This window comes from Sus scrofa, chromosome 2 (assembly GCF_054392235.1).
Source record: "Sus scrofa isolate SSC_HxYL_T2T_F1_AM1 chromosome 2, Sscrofa_HxYL_maternal_Yorkshire_Landrace_v2.0, whole genome shotgun sequence".
In the NCBI taxonomy this organism is placed as follows: domain Eukaryota; kingdom Metazoa; phylum Chordata; class Mammalia; order Artiodactyla; family Suidae; genus Sus; species Sus scrofa.
Genome location: NC_139384.1, coordinates 157,145,304 through 157,163,976, shown reverse-complemented (window position 1 = coordinate 157,163,976; position 18,673 = coordinate 157,145,304). Strand labels below are relative to the sequence as shown.

General features: G+C 40.2%; 1 protein-coding gene and 1 long non-coding RNA gene across 2 annotated transcripts in view; one reads left to right on the top strand and one right to left on the bottom strand.

Annotated features, from left to right (window-relative positions):
• The window catches only part of LOC146405808 (uncharacterized), a 502,014-nt gene that overhangs the window by 340,989 nt on the left and 142,352 nt on the right, over positions 1 to 18,673 (top strand). The gene's annotated exons all lie outside the window — the stretch shown is intronic.
• The window catches only part of LOC146405807 (uncharacterized), a 382,566-nt gene continuing 379,436 nt past the window's right edge, over positions 15,544 to 18,673 (bottom strand). Inside the window, exon 3 of the long non-coding RNA XR_014838978.1 lies at positions 15,544 to 17,279. This is a non-coding gene — a long non-coding RNA (uncharacterized LOC146405807). The remainder of the gene's footprint in view (positions 17,280 to 18,673) is intronic.

Below are 18,673 nucleotides of genomic sequence, written 5' to 3'. Positions count from 1 at the left end.
ATCAACTATACTTCAATAGAAAGTTTAAAAAAAAGGAAATATGAGTATACATGAACCTAGTATCTGTATTTCTTTATGTAATTATCTATGTATATTAAGAAACAAAATTTCTTACTGATATCTCTAGCTCCAGTCCATTACTACATGGATCATTCTAGCTTCTCTTGCTTATCTGTAAATTCTCGCTCCAACACCGAGAAACCTGGCTTCCACCATCTGCCATACATTTATTTAAAGTTCAATCTAGCATGCAAGCATAGCACCAGATCAGAATTGTTACAGGGAACTGCTGTATAGCACAGGAGACTCTACCCAGTACTCTCTGATAATCGAGATGGGAAAAGAATCTGAAAAAGAACGGATGTGTGTGCATGTATAACTGAATCACTTTTTTGTACAGCAGAAATTATCAGAACATTACAATCAGATATACATCAATAAAACTTTGGAAAAAAAAAAGAAAAAAAGAAAGAGGAGTTCCTGCCATGGTGCAGTGTGTTAAGAATTCAGCCGCTGTGGCTGGGGTCTCTGTGGAGATGCAGGTTTGATCCCCACTGGTGCAGTGAGTGGGTCCAAGTATCTGGTGTTGCTGCAGCTGTGGCTTGGATTCAATCCCTGGCCCAGGAAATTCCACATGCCATGGGTGCAGCTATAAAACTAAAACAAACAAACAAAACCCCCCAAAAATCAAGAAACAAAAATGAAACAGACAAACAAAACCGAAGGAAGAAAGAAAAAGGTGTTGTGTGTCCCATAGGTAATACCTTTGTCAACCAGAATGCAGTGCTTGCTTCTGCACAGTTCTTTTGCCTTTAGCCTTACAAATTCTGTTCTTTGCCTTCTCACCCCACCTCCCTATCCTCATCCTTCCAGAGGGGTGGTTTTATCCAGTTGTAACACAGTTAGATGCTATTCACAGTTTGCATTCCCTTCAGGAATCCTGACCTCCCAAATGTTGTTTTTTTTCTTTCTAATTTGCATATATTAAGGTTCTTCTTTGTGCGATAAAGTTCCATGGATTTTGACAGAAGCACAGTGTTGTATATCCATTATCATACAGAATAATTTCACAGCCCTAGAAATCTCTCCAATCAGTGTTTTCATTTGCTCAAAATGAGAAAGCTTCTAGTAAGAAGCAGAGATGAATTCACACTCACCAACTCCCTACTCGAAGCTCCAAAAAATGAGCACAAATAACTAAAAAAAGAAAAAGGAAACTCCATAAATAATAAAATAGCCATCAGAAACTGCTGTCACAAACCTGGGATATCTTTGAGCTACAATGAAATTTGGTTCAAATTCAAAGAGGCGATCCAAGTTGCTCACATCTGCCTTGTTTTTGTGCAATCAGCTTTTTTCAGGAAAGGGTTCTGAAAAGCCACACACATGCTGCACTCCTGATGACCGTGACATAGGTGAACTAGGGGACAAGCAGGCAAACATTCCCCTGGGGGCTCAATTGCTCCTCACAAAACTTTCAAGGAAGACTAAAAAGACCACATGCCTATGCCAGTTTTATTCTCTCCTCCTCAGCTTCCTTAAAGGGAGTGGGGCCTGGAGGCCAGGCTAGGCTGTGGAGCCAGATCCAGCTTTGTCTCTACTGCGTAACACTAGTTTAGTGGAAAGAAATAAGCACTGACCCACTGAGCAGTAGTTTCCTGAGATGTAGCATTTTATTCTCTGACTCCATATCGACCCAGGAAGATCTGCTACCCTGGAAAGAAAACCAGGAAAGGCTTCTTCTTCCCCTATAAGAGCAGGCATCTCCCCACACCCTGCCTCCCTACCTCTATACACAGATAATTTTTAATTCTGTAAAAACAGGTGACAGCGGGATAGAGTGGTCACATCCTTTCTGAAGAATGTGGACACATTTCTATATTCAGGGCAAGTGGCATCGAGGACCCGTAGTCCAGATTGGCTCGCCATCAAGTTATTTGCTTTTCATTTCGTCTCTCTCAGCCCTGACACTGATGTTTTCCCCTTCTGGCATTCAGAGATAAGAATAGTTCACGCATAGGAAATGCAAGTCTCGAGGAATTATCAATGCTTTGAGACCAAAATCAGCTTCATTCTCATTGACGGACTAAAACATATCACCTGCTCAGAACCAGGGAGTAGAGTGTTCTCTTGCAAAGGGCCAGATGGCTTTGTCAATAATTTACTCTGACAGTGTAGAAATAGCTGGGCTCTAGGAAAAGAGATCCAGGTTTCTGATGCTCATTTTGCTATTATAGCCCCTCTAAATCTTATTCTTGGTGCTATTAGTTTTAAAGCCCCTAAAATGGAACAGGCCTCTTAGACTGTCTTTAGTCAATAATTCCCTTCCTATTCTGAAACAATTTAGTGCATTATCTCCAGCCAAGAATAGGAAAAGGGGAGGGCTAGTATTTTCCTTAAATGATGTTACTAATGCAACAGGCAATGTTAGCTCCTCAAACTCTCTCTTGAGAAGAAGCTATAAATGCGGTCAGTCTTACACATCTGAGCAAGCAAATAAATAGGAGATGAAGATCTCCAAGCTCTCACTGACCGTTTGCAATTCAAATGTGAGCTTAGCTTCCTCTGAATCTTTGAGGGATCTGTGTTTTACCTTTAGCTCTGGAGGAATTATGGATGTTAACAGTAGAAAATTAACTCATCAGGTGTTCGTGCTGAAGGGCTTTTAATGTTTTTTTTAATATCAACCCCTTTGCTTCACAGATAAGTAAACAGGAGTTCACAAAGGTTGGGGAGTTTGCTCTAAGTCATATCACTAGTAAGAGGCAGAAAAGACTAACAAGTGTGGATGGGTTCCCAAAGAAACAATTTTTACCTTTTTTCTGTCACTGTCCTCACAAGCCTAGGCACCAGCTGACTCCTGGTGATGCTGCAGTGTGCCATTCGATCTCTATAGCTGAGCCTTTGTTTATATATCTAAAATTTGCAATAAAAATGCCTGCCTTCCATTCGCCTATGATGCATGTGAGAAGTAGGTGAAATGGCTAGGTGTGTATGAACGTTCGTGTGTGTATGGGTGGTGATAATTTTGCAGCTTCAACAATTTCTAAGTGTTCATATATCACAAGTCAAAAGCTCTAATAGCCCAGCATTCAGCAATTATTTTCAGATTACGTTAATGTGTTTTTTTCCTCAAAGCACTTTACTTGCAGAGATTGCAATCTGTTTACATGTAACGCTGAAATGAGAAGGCTATTATTAGCTTGGGAGTAGGCAATGCCAGAGAAAGAGTTTTCCTTTACTTGGATATTATAAACTATGATGCTAAGAAAGGCTTGGTGTAGGAGCTGCCCTGACTTTATTCTCAGCTCATCAGTCTTCCTCCAATATTCCTACAGAACGGAATGCTACAAGTTTGAGAGTTGCAATCATTTCACTCCCTGCGAGGCTCTCTTATTCCAAGGGCTCAGGTGCCTGAAAAAATGAGTCTGTGGTTATAAGAGTCACTTGACCAGGAGCCAGCAGACAGGAACATGCCTATGAGCTTTAGGAGAGAAGCTGTGTCTTATTCACCTCATATCCCCAGGGCCTCGTGAGAACACAATAATAATTACTAAAATAAAAAGCATGACAAATTTGTGCTTCCTAGTAAAAATCAAATGAATTCCAGGTGTATAATCAAAGGTTGAAATTGTATCAAGAAAATAGAAAAATGTTGGAAGAAAACATTGAATATTTCCATGAATTTGACGTGATGCCATAGGCAGAAACTATAGATAAAACTTGATCAGGTAAAATAATCACTTCTTGTATGGAAGAACCCAAAACAAAATTTAAAAACAGAACGCTAAATTGGGACTGAGATATGGAACTTGCACAGTGTAGGTTAATACTGGTTATATATAAAGAACACTAAAAATCGGTAAAAGATGGATTTCCCGTTGTGGCTCATCCGATTAAGGACCTGATGTTGTCTCTGTGAGGGTGCAAGTTTGATCACTGGCCTCACTCAGGGAGTTAAGGATCCAGCATTGCTCTAGTCTGTGGCATAGGGTACAGACATGGCTCAGATCCAGGTGTTTCTGTGGCTGTGGTGTAGGTCAGCAGCTGCAGCTCCAGTGTGACCCACAGCCCAAGAACCTCCATATGCTGCAGGTGCGGCAGTAAAAAGGAAAAAAAAAAAAACAGTAAAAGATAATGAATATCCCAATAGGACAAAATAGGAGAAAGATGCGAATAGGCCCTTCACAAAAGAAGAAATGTAAGTGCTCAATAAACACAAAAGCATATTAAATCATTTTAGCAAACAAAATTACTTGTCAGAGAATAAGGAGGTAGTGTTTTGTAGCTATTGGTGGACATGGGTGTTGAGAACATCATGCAGTCCAGTACCGACAGGGTGTCATTCCATGTATTACAGGTAGAGGTGTAACAGGTATTACAGGTATGTATAAGCTATTGTGCATTATGTACACAGGATCTTCATCATGTTTGTCTTTTGATCTAGCAATTTTTTAAGGAATATTTGTGGGAGTATGCAAAGGTACATATGCAAGAACATCTAATAATGTTATTTATAACATAAGACATATCCCAGAAGTCCCCAAACAGGGGATTTGTTTAAAAATTATAATACATTAGAATGTATTGGAACCTTTAAATTATATATTAGAATAATATAATGTAATCTTAGGCCACTATTAAAAATGGTGACATAGAAGTGTGATTATTAATATGGAAATATATTCATGAACTGTTCCTACATGAAGAAACTTTCTGTATATGTATACGATGACGTATGAGTTGAAAAAGTCTCAAAGGTAATAACACCAAATGCATGTCTGGAGACTCAAGTGATAAGCGGTTCTTTCATTATAAAAGAAAACAATTGCTTACGCACTTACTCTTCTTCTAGACTGAGGATGTATAACATTCACTTAAGCCAGAAAAATAAGGGTTAAAAAACCAAGAGTAACACAAAATTAGTTCATGGATATTATTAAAACCACAATGGGGAGTTCCCGTTGTGGCGCATTGGAAACGAATCTGACTAGGAACCATGAGGTTGAAGGTTCCATCCCTGGCCTTGCTCAGTGGGTTAATGATCTGGCATTGCCATGAGCTGTTGTGTAAGTCACAGACACGGCTCATATCTGGCATTGCTGTGGCTGCGGTGTAGGCCAGCAGCTGTAGCTCCAATTCGACCCCTAGCCTGGGAACCTCCATATGCCACAGGTGAGGCCCTAAAAAGCAAAAAGACAAAACAAACAAACAAACAAACAAAAAAAACCAACAACAAACAAAACCCACATCAGGTCCCTTACAGAATTTTCTTTACTGTTAAAGGGCCAAATGTTAGACTTGGAGTGTAAGAAGCTTTAGTTTAGGTTTCCAGGAAACTGACCCTGAGTCAAGGACAAGAACAAGTTTTTGGTTTGGGAAACAGTAGTTAGGGCAGTGGGGGAAATGGGAGAAGGAGGAAAAGAAAGCTAATAATGTTTCTCTTAGGAAGGAAGTTACTCTTGCAACTAGAGATGAAGGCTGCTAGGCAACCGAAAGCACCATGAGGGACCCGTAGCTCTTTCTGTTACCTGAGAGGAAAGGGAGCTGGGGTATTCAACCACCAACTACTATCAGTCACTGGCTGACAGCTGATCTGGGGTGTATAAATTCCTAGAATTTCTGGTTTGCTTTATTGCCCAGCAAAGAGATGCAGGTGGGAATGGCCTGGCATGTACAGGGATGGCCAGATGGGATCAAAGGATGGAGCAGCAATGGCTGGAGTTGGAAATGTGTCCATATGGTGAAGATACTTTGGGTCATGACTAGAAAGACATTCATTTGCATCAAGTTATATAGTTAATGGCTGAGTCAGCCTCAAACATCAAGTCTTCTGACTTCCATCCGGGATCTTTTCATGGTGTGATGAACATCCCATCTCTGTCATGGTCACTTCTAAGCATGACACGAACCCAAGCTCTCTCCGTTTAAGAGAGGAGAATGATTCTGAAGGTCTTAGTCTGTCTGGCAACTACCAGCCGCCTAAGAATAGGCCCCAAGTCAGTGGTTTGTAAATGAACTTAAGGCAGGCAGCTCTTATGTCTAGTGAGAATTTATGAGAATGAATGGGTGACGAGGAAGTAGAATTAAATACATGACCTGTCTTTAAAACCTTGTCAAAGTTGAGCTATTTTCATAGTTTAAGCCATTCACTTGAAATATGCAAATGACCATGGATAAAACTAGTATCTGCTTCCAACCCAAGTACTCAGCTTGATTTAACTGATTATTTACATCAGCGACTTGCTTCACATGTATGGCTGTCAAAAGCACCAACTCCGGGGGTATGGTGGTGACGTACATGAGTACATAGGCTTCGGCACCAGACAAATGTGGTTTCAAATCTCAATGGCTGTGTGATGCTCTTGCAAGTATTGACACTATTTTGAGAATAATGCTTATCAGGATTGAAGGTAAGATAGACTCTGCCGGGTATTGTGGCTGGTACATAGTACGTGCTTAAAAAGTTGTAGCCAGTGTTCTTTACTTGATGTAGACCGACCTAGGTCTGGAGAAAGAAAGTCATTTCCTGGAGTTCCCATCATGGCTCAGAGGTAATGAGCCTGACTAGTGTCCATGAAGATGTGGCTTCCATCCCTGGCCTTGCTCAGCGGGTTAAGGATCTGGGGTTGCTATGAGCTGTGGTGTAGGTCGCAGACACGGCTCGGATCCCATGTTGCTGTCACTGTGGCGTAGGCCGGCAGCTGCAGCTACGAATGAACCCATAGTCTGGGAACTTGCATATGCCAAAGGTGCAGATTTAAAAAGCCAAAAAAAAAAAAAAATTCATAAGCAAATTTGTTTCAAGCACATGTCAAATGTTACAACCAGTATGTTAGTTTAAAAGTCTGCCAGTTTGGAGGGGTATAAAAACTAACGTGTAATATAGCTAGTGGGTGCATGTTTTGAGAAAGATTGTGGTTTCATTTCACAAGGTCTTTAAAACATCTTGTCCCCTGAACTGCTGCAAGGAAATGTGTGGCAGGTGGTCCAGGTGCACAAACCACCCACCCGTCAGAGAGAAAAACATCATGTCCAGGAAGCAAATAAAAGTGCATCTGAAATAGGACAGCAAAGTTCCTCTCCAAGAGTGGTTCTTATTAGGCCAAACTCACGTGAAAAAAGGAAACGGTGTCAACAGAGACTGAAAGCTGAGTGACACCTAAAAAAATTTTGTGACCATGTTTTAATATATTACTCTAGACTTATGTACAAACTTTACATACCTGAGATCATATTATATATGTTTTTCTTGATTTTTTTATTTTTTTTGCCTTTTCTTGGGCTGCTCCCTCGGCGTGTGGAGGTTCCCAGGCTAGGGATCTAATCGGAGCTGTGGCCACCGGCCTGCACCACAGCCACGGCAACTCAGGATCCGAGCCGCATCTGCAACCTACACCACAGCTCATGGCAACGCCGGATCCTTAACCCACTGAGCGAGGCCGGGGGTGGAACCTGCAACCTCATGGTTCCCAGTCAGATTCATTGACCACTGAACCGTGATGGGATCTCCTACTGATTATTTTTAACAGATTTGTTTTCTCTTTTAGAATTACAAAGTAAGTTTTACATTAACTTTAATGAAGTATGCATATATTAAAATATGTACATTTGGTGAATTTCGACAAATGTACATCTCTGTCACCACCAGCCTGATCAAGACATGGGAAACTTCCACCACGCCCCAAAGTTTGCTCAGGCTGCTTTGCAGTCAATTCTCCCCACTGACTGCCCCTGGCAATCAGTGATCTGATTGCTACCACTGAAATGTTAGTGGTTATTATTAGTGAGCCATACCAAATATGCCTGAATACTAGTTTTTCTTGGTCTGGAATGTATATAAATGCAATCATACACTAAGTGCTCTTTGTGTCTGGCTTTTTCTCATGTGGTTGCATTATAGCAGCCATGAAAATGGCTGCTCAGAACTCCTGCTACAGGCAGTGTAATTGACCAATCATATCATTGATCCCAGCTGCTGAGCCGGAGTCCATCTCCGTGTGCATGGCTGAAGGCCTGCTTCACGCCGGCTGTCCTAGGAGGGACTGCATGAGGCGGGAAAGCTGGTGCACACTCTCTCCTATGAGAAGAAGGACTGACCAGCAGCTTTGGCATGAGGGCACACTATCAGCCTGGCCAAAATCTTCTTAGAACTCTGCTGCTATCTGAGATGTGGTTTTTTTTTCTTTTAAAGATTTTTGTTTTTCTATTATAGTTGATTTACAGTGTTCTGTCAATTTCTGCCGTACAGCAAAGTGCCCCAGTTATACATATACATACATTCTTTTATACTCTTTTTCTCGCATTACCCTCCATCATGTTCTATCACAAGTGATTAGACATGGTTCCCTGTGCTACACAGCAGGATCTCATTGCTTATCCACTCCAAAGGGAATGGTTTGCATCTACTAACCCCAAACTCCCACCCCCCTTCTCTTTTGACAGCCACACATATGTTCTCCATATGGGTTTGTTTCTTTTCTGTAGATAGGACCATTTGTGCTGTACATTAGATTCCAGATATGTGATATCATATGGTATTTGTCTTTCTCTTTCTGACTTATTTCACTTAATTTGAGAATCTCTAGTTCCATCCATGTTGCTGCAAATGGCATTATTTTGTTCTTTTTTATAACCGAGCAGCATTTGATTGTGTAGATACTACGTCTTAATCCATTCATCTGTTGATGAAGATGCAGGTTGTTTCCATGTCTTGGCTATTGTGAATAGTGCTGCAGTGAAGATAGGGGAGCATGTATCTTTTTCATTGAAAGTATTGTCAAAAATAAACTCAAAATGGCTTAAAGACTTAAACATAATACAATACACCATAAAAGTCCTAGATGAGAACATAGGCAAAACTTTCTCTGACATCAACTGTACAAATGTTTTCTTAGGTCAGTCTCCCAAAGCAACAGAAACAAACAAACAAACAAAAAAAACAACAAAATAAACCAATGGGACCTAACCAGACCTAGAAGATTTTGCACACAAAGGAAACCATAAAACAAAACAAAAAGACAGCCTATGGAATGAGGTGCTTCTTATCCTGTCCCTTTTCCTTTCTTCTTTCCTTCCCAGGAGCCAGATGGGCTGATGCTGTCTTCTTCCTCTTATCCATCCCACTTTTCTCTGAAGGTGTTTTCCCTAATAAGTCTCCCATCATGTTTAATTACGTCTTCTTGTTTGCTTCGCGGAGACCCTGAACTAACTGTTTTGCCAATTCATTCCTTTTTATTGCTGACTATTTTTCTATTATCTCTTCTTCTTTTGATGTTCTGAGATGTTTCCTGTTTTTGACTATTATAAATAAAATTGCTATGAATATTTATGTAAAAGTTCGTGTGTTTTTATTTATCTTGGGTAAATACCTAGGAGTGTGTTGCTAGATCAGTTGGTAAGTGTATGTTTCACTTTAACAGGCACTGCCAAAAAGCTTTCCAAATTAGCTCTACCCCTGTACATCCGCACAAGTGATACATGAGGTCTTTTTGCTCAACATCTTCACCAATACTTGGCATTGTCGGACTTTTTATTAATTTTAGCTGTTTTAGTGAGTGTGTTCATATCTTGTTGTTATAATTTGCATTTCCCTGATGACTGAAGATGCTGAGAATCTTTTCAACTGCCCTTGGCCAAATAAATATCTATTTTTTTGGAAAAGTATGTGTTCAACTCTCTATTTTTATGGGATTGTTTATTTATTTATTTATTTATTTTTTTGTCTTTTTGCCATTTCTTGGGCCACTCCCGCGGCATATGGAGGTTCCCAGGCTAGGGGTCTAATTGGAGCTGTAGCTGCCAGCCTACACCAGAGCCACAGCAACGCAGGATCTGAGTGGCATCTGCGACCTCCGCTACAGCTCATGGCAACGCCGTATCGTTAACCCACTGAGCAAGGGCAGGGATCGAACCCGCAACCTCATGGTTCCTAGTCGGATTCGTTAACCACTGCACCACGACGGGAACTCCTGTTTATTATCTTAATGTAGAGTTGTAAGGGTGCTTTATATATTCTGAGTACAGATCCTTTGTCAGTATATGTATTGCAAATAATTTCTCCCAGTTCTTGGCTTTTATTTTTCCTTTCTTATATCTTTTGGGAAACAGCTTTTTATTTTTGATTAATTCCAATGCATTAGCTTCTATTTTTCTTTTACAGTTAGTGGGATTTTTTTCTTTGGTCTTCTCTAAAAAGCCTGCCTTCTATGAGGTTGGGATCATTTGTTAGAAGTTATAGATCATAGTTTTAATGTCCAGTTCAGTGTTTTCGTTATTTTTCCTCTAGTATGTGGTAGGGGTTTAGGTTAATATTTTTTCGTATGGACATACCATTGTACCATCACTACGTATTAAGAAGAAAACCCTTTCTCCAGTAATTTATCTTGATATGATCATCACGGCTCAGTTGACTATATATGTGGGTCTATCTCTGGATTTCTTATTCTATGCTATTGATCTGTATGTCCATCTTTATTCTAACGTCATGTGGTCTTATTACTATTGCTTTAAAGTAGGTGTTGAAATATGATAATATCCTTCATCTTAATTCTGCTTATTTCCAAAGTTATGTTGTACATTCTAGGTTCTTTCCAGTTTTGTGTGAATTTTAGAATCATCTTGTCTATTTATACTAAGAAGGTTTCCAGAATTTTGATTGGGATTGTGTTGATCAGTTTTGGAGAAAATTGACATCTTGATAACAGTGAGTTTTTGGATCATGTACTGCCTGTTTTCCAATGTCTGTAAAGATATTTTTCACATATTTTGGGAGGGCTGGTGTGGGACCAGTCATTCTGTCATGGCTGAAGGGGAAATCTGACAATCTAATCGTATACAGAATTCCAAACAAGCCATCACTGGTAATTTTTCTCCAACTGCAAACGGAGTTTTCTCAGTATCATTTTTTTAAGTTGAAGTATATTTGATTTACACTGTTGTATAGTTTCAGGCGTTTAACAAAATGATTTATATATATGTGTGTGTGTGTATTTATCTGAATTCATATGTATACATATGTATGCATGTGTTCGTGTGTGTGTGTGTGTGTGTATATATATATATATGTATTCTTTCTCAGCTTATTTTCCCTTATAGCTTATTAAAAGATACTGAGTATAGTTCCTTCTGCTATATAGTTGCTCCTTGTTGTTTACCTGTTTTATATATGGTAGTGTGTATATGTTAATCCCAAACTCCTAATTTCTCCCTCCCCCTCTTTTGTGTTTGGGAACCATAAATTTTTTTTCTATGCCTGTTTGTCTTTTTCTGTTTTAATGTAAATTGGTGTAGCTACTTTGGCGAACAGTATGGAAGTTCCTTAAAAAACTAAAAATGGAGTATGATCCAGCCACCCCACTCTTAGGCATATATTCAGAAAAGACAAGAGCTCTAATTAAAAAAAATACATTTACTTATTTTCAGTTTTGATACTTTTTTCCCCTTTCCCTTTGATGTGCAAGAGTAGGGAGATGAAAAAAAAAAAAAACAAAAAAACCCAGAAAAATCTAATTAGCATAAGCAGCCAAAGTTTATCCGTGAAGAGGCAAGCGAGGTAAATGAGAAACAAACTTTGGAAGACCAGCGTCTGTGTGCTAGGTTCATCTCAACAGGTATGGTCTTGAGTGAGTTATTTAATTTCTTCCAATTTTAAGTTTCTTAATAGAAAAATGTGTCTAATCCTACCCTGGTTTTTCCACGTGGGATATTTTTAGTGCTCTGTAAAACAATGCATGAATATTAAAACACTCTCTAAACTCTAAGGCGTCAAGCACAACTAAGAATTACTTTTATTATTCTTTAGTGAAATAAAACCGTGTCCTCAGACGAGTCTAGTTTCCTCTCCACCTCTCCAATTGCTTGGATATTTGTTTGAGGATTCTTTTATGTCTCTGCTTTCCTGTTATTTTGTAGTTTGAAGGAAAAGAGGGAGGGCTCTGAACACTCAGCTGGAAAGAAACACGCGCCCAAACACTTACCTGTGGGAAATTTTCCTTCTCTCTATGGGATTATGCCTGAGAAATAATATACTTTGGGCTTTCAGCCAATCAAGGCAGTGACAGCAAGAAATCCTGTTTACCCTCACTTAGGAACATGATGATTTTGATGTTTTTTACTCAATGAATTTTCTTACTTTTATAGTTGTACAACGATCATTACAACCTGATGTTGATTTTATAAGATTTCCTTTATTTATTTATTTACTTAGTCTTTTTAGGGCCACGCCGGTAGCATATGGAAGTTCCCAGGCTAGGGGTCTAATCGGAGCTGTAGCCGCCGGCCTACGCCACAACCACAGCAACCGCAAATCCGAGTCACGTCTGCAACCTACAACACAGCTTGTGGCAACGCCAGATCCTTAACCTACTGAAGCCAGGGGATCTAACCTGCAGCCTCAGCCTCATGGTTCCAAGTTAGATTCATTTCCACTCAGCCATGAAGGGAACTCCAAGATTTCCTTGTTTTAAAAAAAATATTCTTGGAGTTCCCACTGTGGCTCAGGGGTTAACGAATCTGACAAGCATCCATGAGGATGCAGGTTCAATCCCTGGCCTTGTTCAGTGGGTTATGGGTCTGGCGTTGCTGTGAGCTGTGTAGGTTGCAGACACGGCTCAGATCCCGCATTGCTGTTGCTGTGGCTCTGGTTTAGGCCGGCAGCTACTGTTCCAATTTGACCCCTAGCCTGGGAACTTCCATATGCCACAGGTGCAGCCCTAAAAAGCAAAAAACAAACAAAAAACAAAAATTTGCATATTTTAACATTTAAAATGAAACTTTTAAAAGATGGTTGCTTATAGGAAAGGGTCATGATCAAATCCATCGATGGCAGAGATAGTTGTGGCTTTGGTATTCTCCCATCTCCTGGAGACTTGATCCCCATGGCTTTTCAGAAATGCTCACACATATGATACAGTGCCAACTTTGTCTCAGTTTAAAACAGAACCTACAGATACCCTGCTTTTCTTCATTGGTTCTATATCTTCTACAACCTGCTTCTGGAGTCCTTTCCTTCTAGTCCTAGCTCCTCCTCTTATTAGCTCTGTGCCCTCCGTTTCCTCATCTATGAAAGGGGTTAAAATCAGTACCAGTACACAGAGTTGATGGGGGATTCAATGAATCGACAATACAAGCACTTAGTATAGTGCTTTGTGTGCTGAGCATACAAGGATTCAATAAGCATTATCATCAAATACACTCCCTTGGTCTATGCTATTCTTTTAGTATGCATGTTATAAAGTATATTGTGGTAGTAAATTTATTGGCAAACACTGTTCTGGTTTTTGAGGAGCTGAATTGAATAAGCAGGAATTTTGACGTTTACAAATCAGTTATATTCCATAACTGAGGAACTCCTGGAACTCACCATCAGCAGAAAATTGGGGGAATAGATAAACTTATGCAATTTACAATTCAGAGCCTGCATCTTAGAGTTAAAAGTCTTTCCTTTGGTTTTAGGCAATCCCGTTGCTTCATCAGTGGAAGATGAGAACAGCTGTGTATTTTTGGATATGTCTTTTTCATCATGGCACTGGGTGGGGGTTTGCGAAAGGAGAAGCCTGGGGTCCTCCCTCTTAGCAGTGCCCTCCACAGTGCAAATATCTCCAGTGAGTGACATTTCTCTCTTTATGTTGCAGTTCATTTTACTAAGACTGGCTGCCCTATTAGTTTGAACTCTTTGTTGAAGGACATTTGAGCCCTTAGCACCTAGTGCAGATCCTGGCACATAATAGGTATTGAGTAAATGTGAAATTAACTCTAAGTCAATTCCCGTTTTTACATTTTAGTCTTATTCTGTGTCCCTTTATATGGGATGGCCATTTAAAGAAGTGGTTAAAACAGGAAAAAAATTAGAAGACAACAGTCGGTCCCATTCTTTGTTGAAAACCCAAGTCCTTCAGTGTTTTGTGTATGTTCCACACCCTTTGCTCCAAGGAGAGTGTTGGGTCCATGCACACTTGAGAAAGTACTTAATGCCATTGTCTCAGCAATGCTTCGTTAGTTATGACCGTGACTTTCATGAAAGCTTCTACTCTTGACCCTTACTAAATATATTCTCTGCGTGGAAGCTTGAGGACTTTTTTGAAAATGCAAGTCCAATCATACATACATCTTCTCTGCTTAAAACCCTTCAATAGCTTTCCATTGGGCTTGGAGTCAAATCTACATCGTCAATGGCTTCCCAGGCCCTCATGCTTTAGCCTTGCTGACCTTCCAGTTGACCTTGAAGCCTTCCTCCCTTTCTTTTTCTGTGATCCAGTTGCTCTTAACTTTCTTACAGGTCTTCAAGAGAGCTCTTTCCAGTTTTGAAGGCTTAGCACATATTTTTTCCTCTGTAGGTCCTCGCTTTCCCACTGGTTTTCACATGCTTGCTCTTTCTTACTTCAAGCCCTCCCTGAGAACCCCTCTAGAGGAGAAACTCTCCTTTAATTGACATGTCAGCACTCTGGTTTTTTTTTTTTTTTTTTTTTTTTTGGTCTTTTTGCCTTTTCTACGGCCGCACCCACGGCATATGGAGGTTCCCAGGCTAGGGGTCGAATCGGAGCTGTAGCCACCAGCCTACGCCAGAGCCACAGCAATGCGGGATCGAGCTGCATCTGCAACCTATACCACAGCTCACGGCAACGCCGGATCCTTAACTCACTGAGCGAGGCCAGGGATCAAACCCGCAACCTCATGGTTCCTGGTCAGATTTGTTAACCACTGAGCCACGATGGGAACTCCTCAGCACCCTGTTTTTATGCTTCTTAGCATTTGACACTACTTGTTAATTTTGCACTTATTAATGAGCTCTTTTCTCCCCCAGTAGTGTATAAGTTTTATGTGGTATTGGATAAAATGTATTCACAAATATAAATATATAAAGTTATAATGTTATAAAACTTCATAAATTTTATAAGTTTGTGTTTATCTCACAATTTTATTCCCAGTGCCAACCACAATGCTTATTCCTAGTATATATTTGTTGAAATGATTGTGTATTAATTAATGTTTTCAAATTGAGTTTTCCTCCTTTTGTCTTGTCTCACCAGGCAGGGAGGGAGTGTTTGGAAGTGACATATGCTAAGTTATAGCGTGTTGGTTCTGAGGGTGTGTTTAGGTCTGTAGACTCACTGTATTGAGTAGACTTCTTATTTTGGCTGAGCCATGAGGAAATTGTGTCTGAGGGGAAAGTATGTATCACATCACAAGGAAGTTAGGAAGAGACAGGTTATCACATCACAAGGAAGTTAGGAAGAGACAGGTTATCACATCACAAGGAAGTTAGGAAGAGACAGGTTAACCAGGTTTCAGTGTGGAGAACGGAAGCCTCACTCCCCCCAGGCCAAGAAGAGGTCCTCATGTGCGTGGAAAGGGCAGCTTAGTATCCAGTTGTAAGAAGGGTATTTTGAGATAATTAAGTGTAATCCTTGTGCCCAGTGCTTTCAAATGGATTGCAGAAAGGTAGGGAAACACTATAGTTAATGCTGTTTCCAGATAATTTTCTTTTATTCTATGGATCTTTTTGGCCACTTTCAAACCAGTTCAGCAATTCACAAAGAAGAACCAGGAATTATTAATATTTATTCAGAGTGAAAAGGCATACACAAGTAAATTAGAATACGTATCTCTTCAGTAGACCTCAAACAATAACACATTCTATATACAAACAAAAAATAATCAAACTAAATCTCAAACTCAGTGAACCTATGTCTTGTGTTGAGGATGATGAAATCAAAGCCACATCACGGTGGATGCTCCAGAGCGAATGAGCCTGCCTGCGTATTAGGTCGCTACTACACAGGGCAGTGCCTTCTAGATTACATTCTAATGTATTGATTTATTTACATGAGAAAGGGAGGGCAGCACACATCGTCTCATATGGACAGGCCTTCTTAGCACAGAGAGAGTTTTGTATTTGTCCTGTAGGGCAAAATCTTGGGAAATTATAGCTTTGAAAAGCTTAGTTTTATCAAGGAGGCAATTGCTATGGCTGGATGAGTTTAAATCAATATCCAAACCTCAGTGCTTTTCCTTCCCACTCAATGTCCAACACAACAAAATGGGCTCCTTGGGGTAAATGAAGAAGAAAGAAAAGCATTTTGAAGAAAAGCTCTTTCTGTGGAGGAACAAAATGTCTTTTTGGTCTCAAGTTGATATTGTCAGTGGGCAATAAAAATTACCTGGCCATCATATTTACATAGCATAGTTTTATAAGGTAGATCAGGCAATTTCAATTGGCTTCTGTTTCCATAATCAGCTCCCCAGGAAGAAATTTCAAAGAAAAGTACTGCCTAATGAGTGCCTCTCTAAATGGAATTCATGTTGCCTATCTCTGAATTCTCATTACTATGTAACTTCTCGTTCCCCTTAGTAACTTTAAAAAGAAAGTCTTTATATGCAGGAGAGACTGAATGGTTTTATTACATGTTCTGATCCCCAAAATGTCTCTTCCCACTCAGTGTCAAATACTAGCACAGCTACTCTGCTATGTTGACTCATTAAAAAGAGGTGACAATGGCATGGAACTTGGGTCTTGAAACCCAGAGTACCTGCTTTTAATTTCACTTCTTAAACTAAATAGTGGTGAAGTCTTGATCAGTTTAGCCTCGCTGAACCTCAAATTAGGCATCTCTAAAACTGGACTAGTAATACTGACTTGGCAGGTAAAGTGAGAATTAACTAAGATAACACATAAAAATATAATGCAGAGTGCTGGGCATGTAGGCAGTACTCAGCGGCCAGTAGTTAATTTCTGTAACCATGACGCCGGCTGTTTTACTTGAGTTAACTTTTTGAGCCATGTCTAATTGGATTATAGTCATAAGTCTACCCTCAACACTAGAGAGGAAATGGGACCCAAAGAATCCAGCATCCTTGTTTTTCTCATGTTTCTGTCTTTCCAGACTATGGTACATTTATTCTAAACAATAATATATTTTTGCTTTCTATTGACAATGATTTGAAAAAAAAAGCAAGGCAAATTCCCTCCCCCCCTCCTTGCTCTTTCAGCATCACGCACTAGCAAAACAAGCAAAATCGGGTGGAGAAATATTGTGACGAGCATTGGGAAAGGTGTATCTTTTGTGTGAATATTCCAAGAAGGCATTACCATCGTCATGTTAACCTATCTGCCCGGTCACTCACTGTTCGGCACTTCGCTTCTCTTGTCCATGCAGACAAAGCTGTTGAGTCCTGATGGGTTTGACGGGCAGCAAGTGCAGGTAGCTTAAGGATCCCTCTGGAAAACTCTTCCCTGACTGAAAATACGATGAGACATTGCACCTTAGATCCAATCCAGCCTGTAACCAGAGTAAATGGAACACAAGAATAAAATGTATTTGTATTCAAAATGATCCGAGACAGCACATAAAAGAATCTTTTAAACATCCGAATGGTTAAAAATGGATTATATTTCCCTTTGGGAAAAGAAACAGTCAAAGGGATAGGGCTGATGAACTGAGCTTATTAAATTGGTTTTTGGCGGTGACAAAAACGGTATTGACGAAAAGGCAGTGGTAATAATTTCACACACAGTTGCAGGGGTAATGGCCATAAAGTACGGCTCTGGTGAAAGTTGAGATGCTTTATATTCTGTCACCTGGACCCTGGTGGCATGCTTATCACCCAGAGTGGAGCTCAGCGTTGAGAACCTGAAGTCATTTCATGAATAAACACCTTTAATCATTGGCGGGGCTGCTTTCCAAAATGAGGCCACTCTGCATTCCTAGAGAAAAGATTCAGAATGAACATGGTGAATACCACTTGGTCACTCGACATTGTTAGGGAAATGCCAGTACTTTTACTTCCATACCAAGGAATCCTTGAGCCCTGGGATGGAATTCATGGTACATGAAGGCACATCACTCTCCTCATTCTCAGAAATCCCCCTTTCTCAAGAGTTTGCTGTAGAGTACACGCAAGGCTAGATGGTGAGTCATCACGTTTTATGTATCCATTTCATTTAGACATAATAGACTGCATGGAATGCCTGCCCTCCTGAGCAACATAAAACAAATTCTGAGAGTTTTAGCAAAGAAAGGCCATTTCGTGTGTGGCAAGTGGTGGCCGGCATGGACAGTTCTGGCTCACTTCCTGAGATGTGTATTTCTTGGCTTTATCTTCTCCCATATGGCCATTTGGAAACTTGGATACTTCTATGGACTTTACCTTAACCCAGAAAGCAATCCTTCCCTTACTTCTCAGCAGCCCAGTTGAGACTTAACGGTAACTCTAAATAATATTTGCTGAATATTTGGGATAATGTAAATATACACTGTCACGGCTCTCCATCTGCAAGGTGGAATGACAAAAATTCCTACACAGCAACACTGGGTTGCTGTGGGTCCCCAGTGTTAGAACAGTGTCTGACATCCAATAGGCTTTCACCAACTGTTAGCTGCTCTTCTTATTATTTCAATGAGATCTGTGGATCTAGAATTTTGATCATCTGTATGTCATCAGGATCTAAATAGGAACATAGAAATCACTTCTCGTATTCACAGGAGATGAAATTTACAGCAATCATTGGATGCTCAGGTGAGGGGTTTGCTGAGGATCGGACATGCCACAGTGGGGTACCCTTGAGAGGAGGACCAGTGGGAAACCAGTGCCATTCTTAGGCTGGTGGAACACAGAGGAGGTGGTATTACCGGAGCCCAGGAATCAGGTCCCCTGATAAAAGCATGACCCTCGA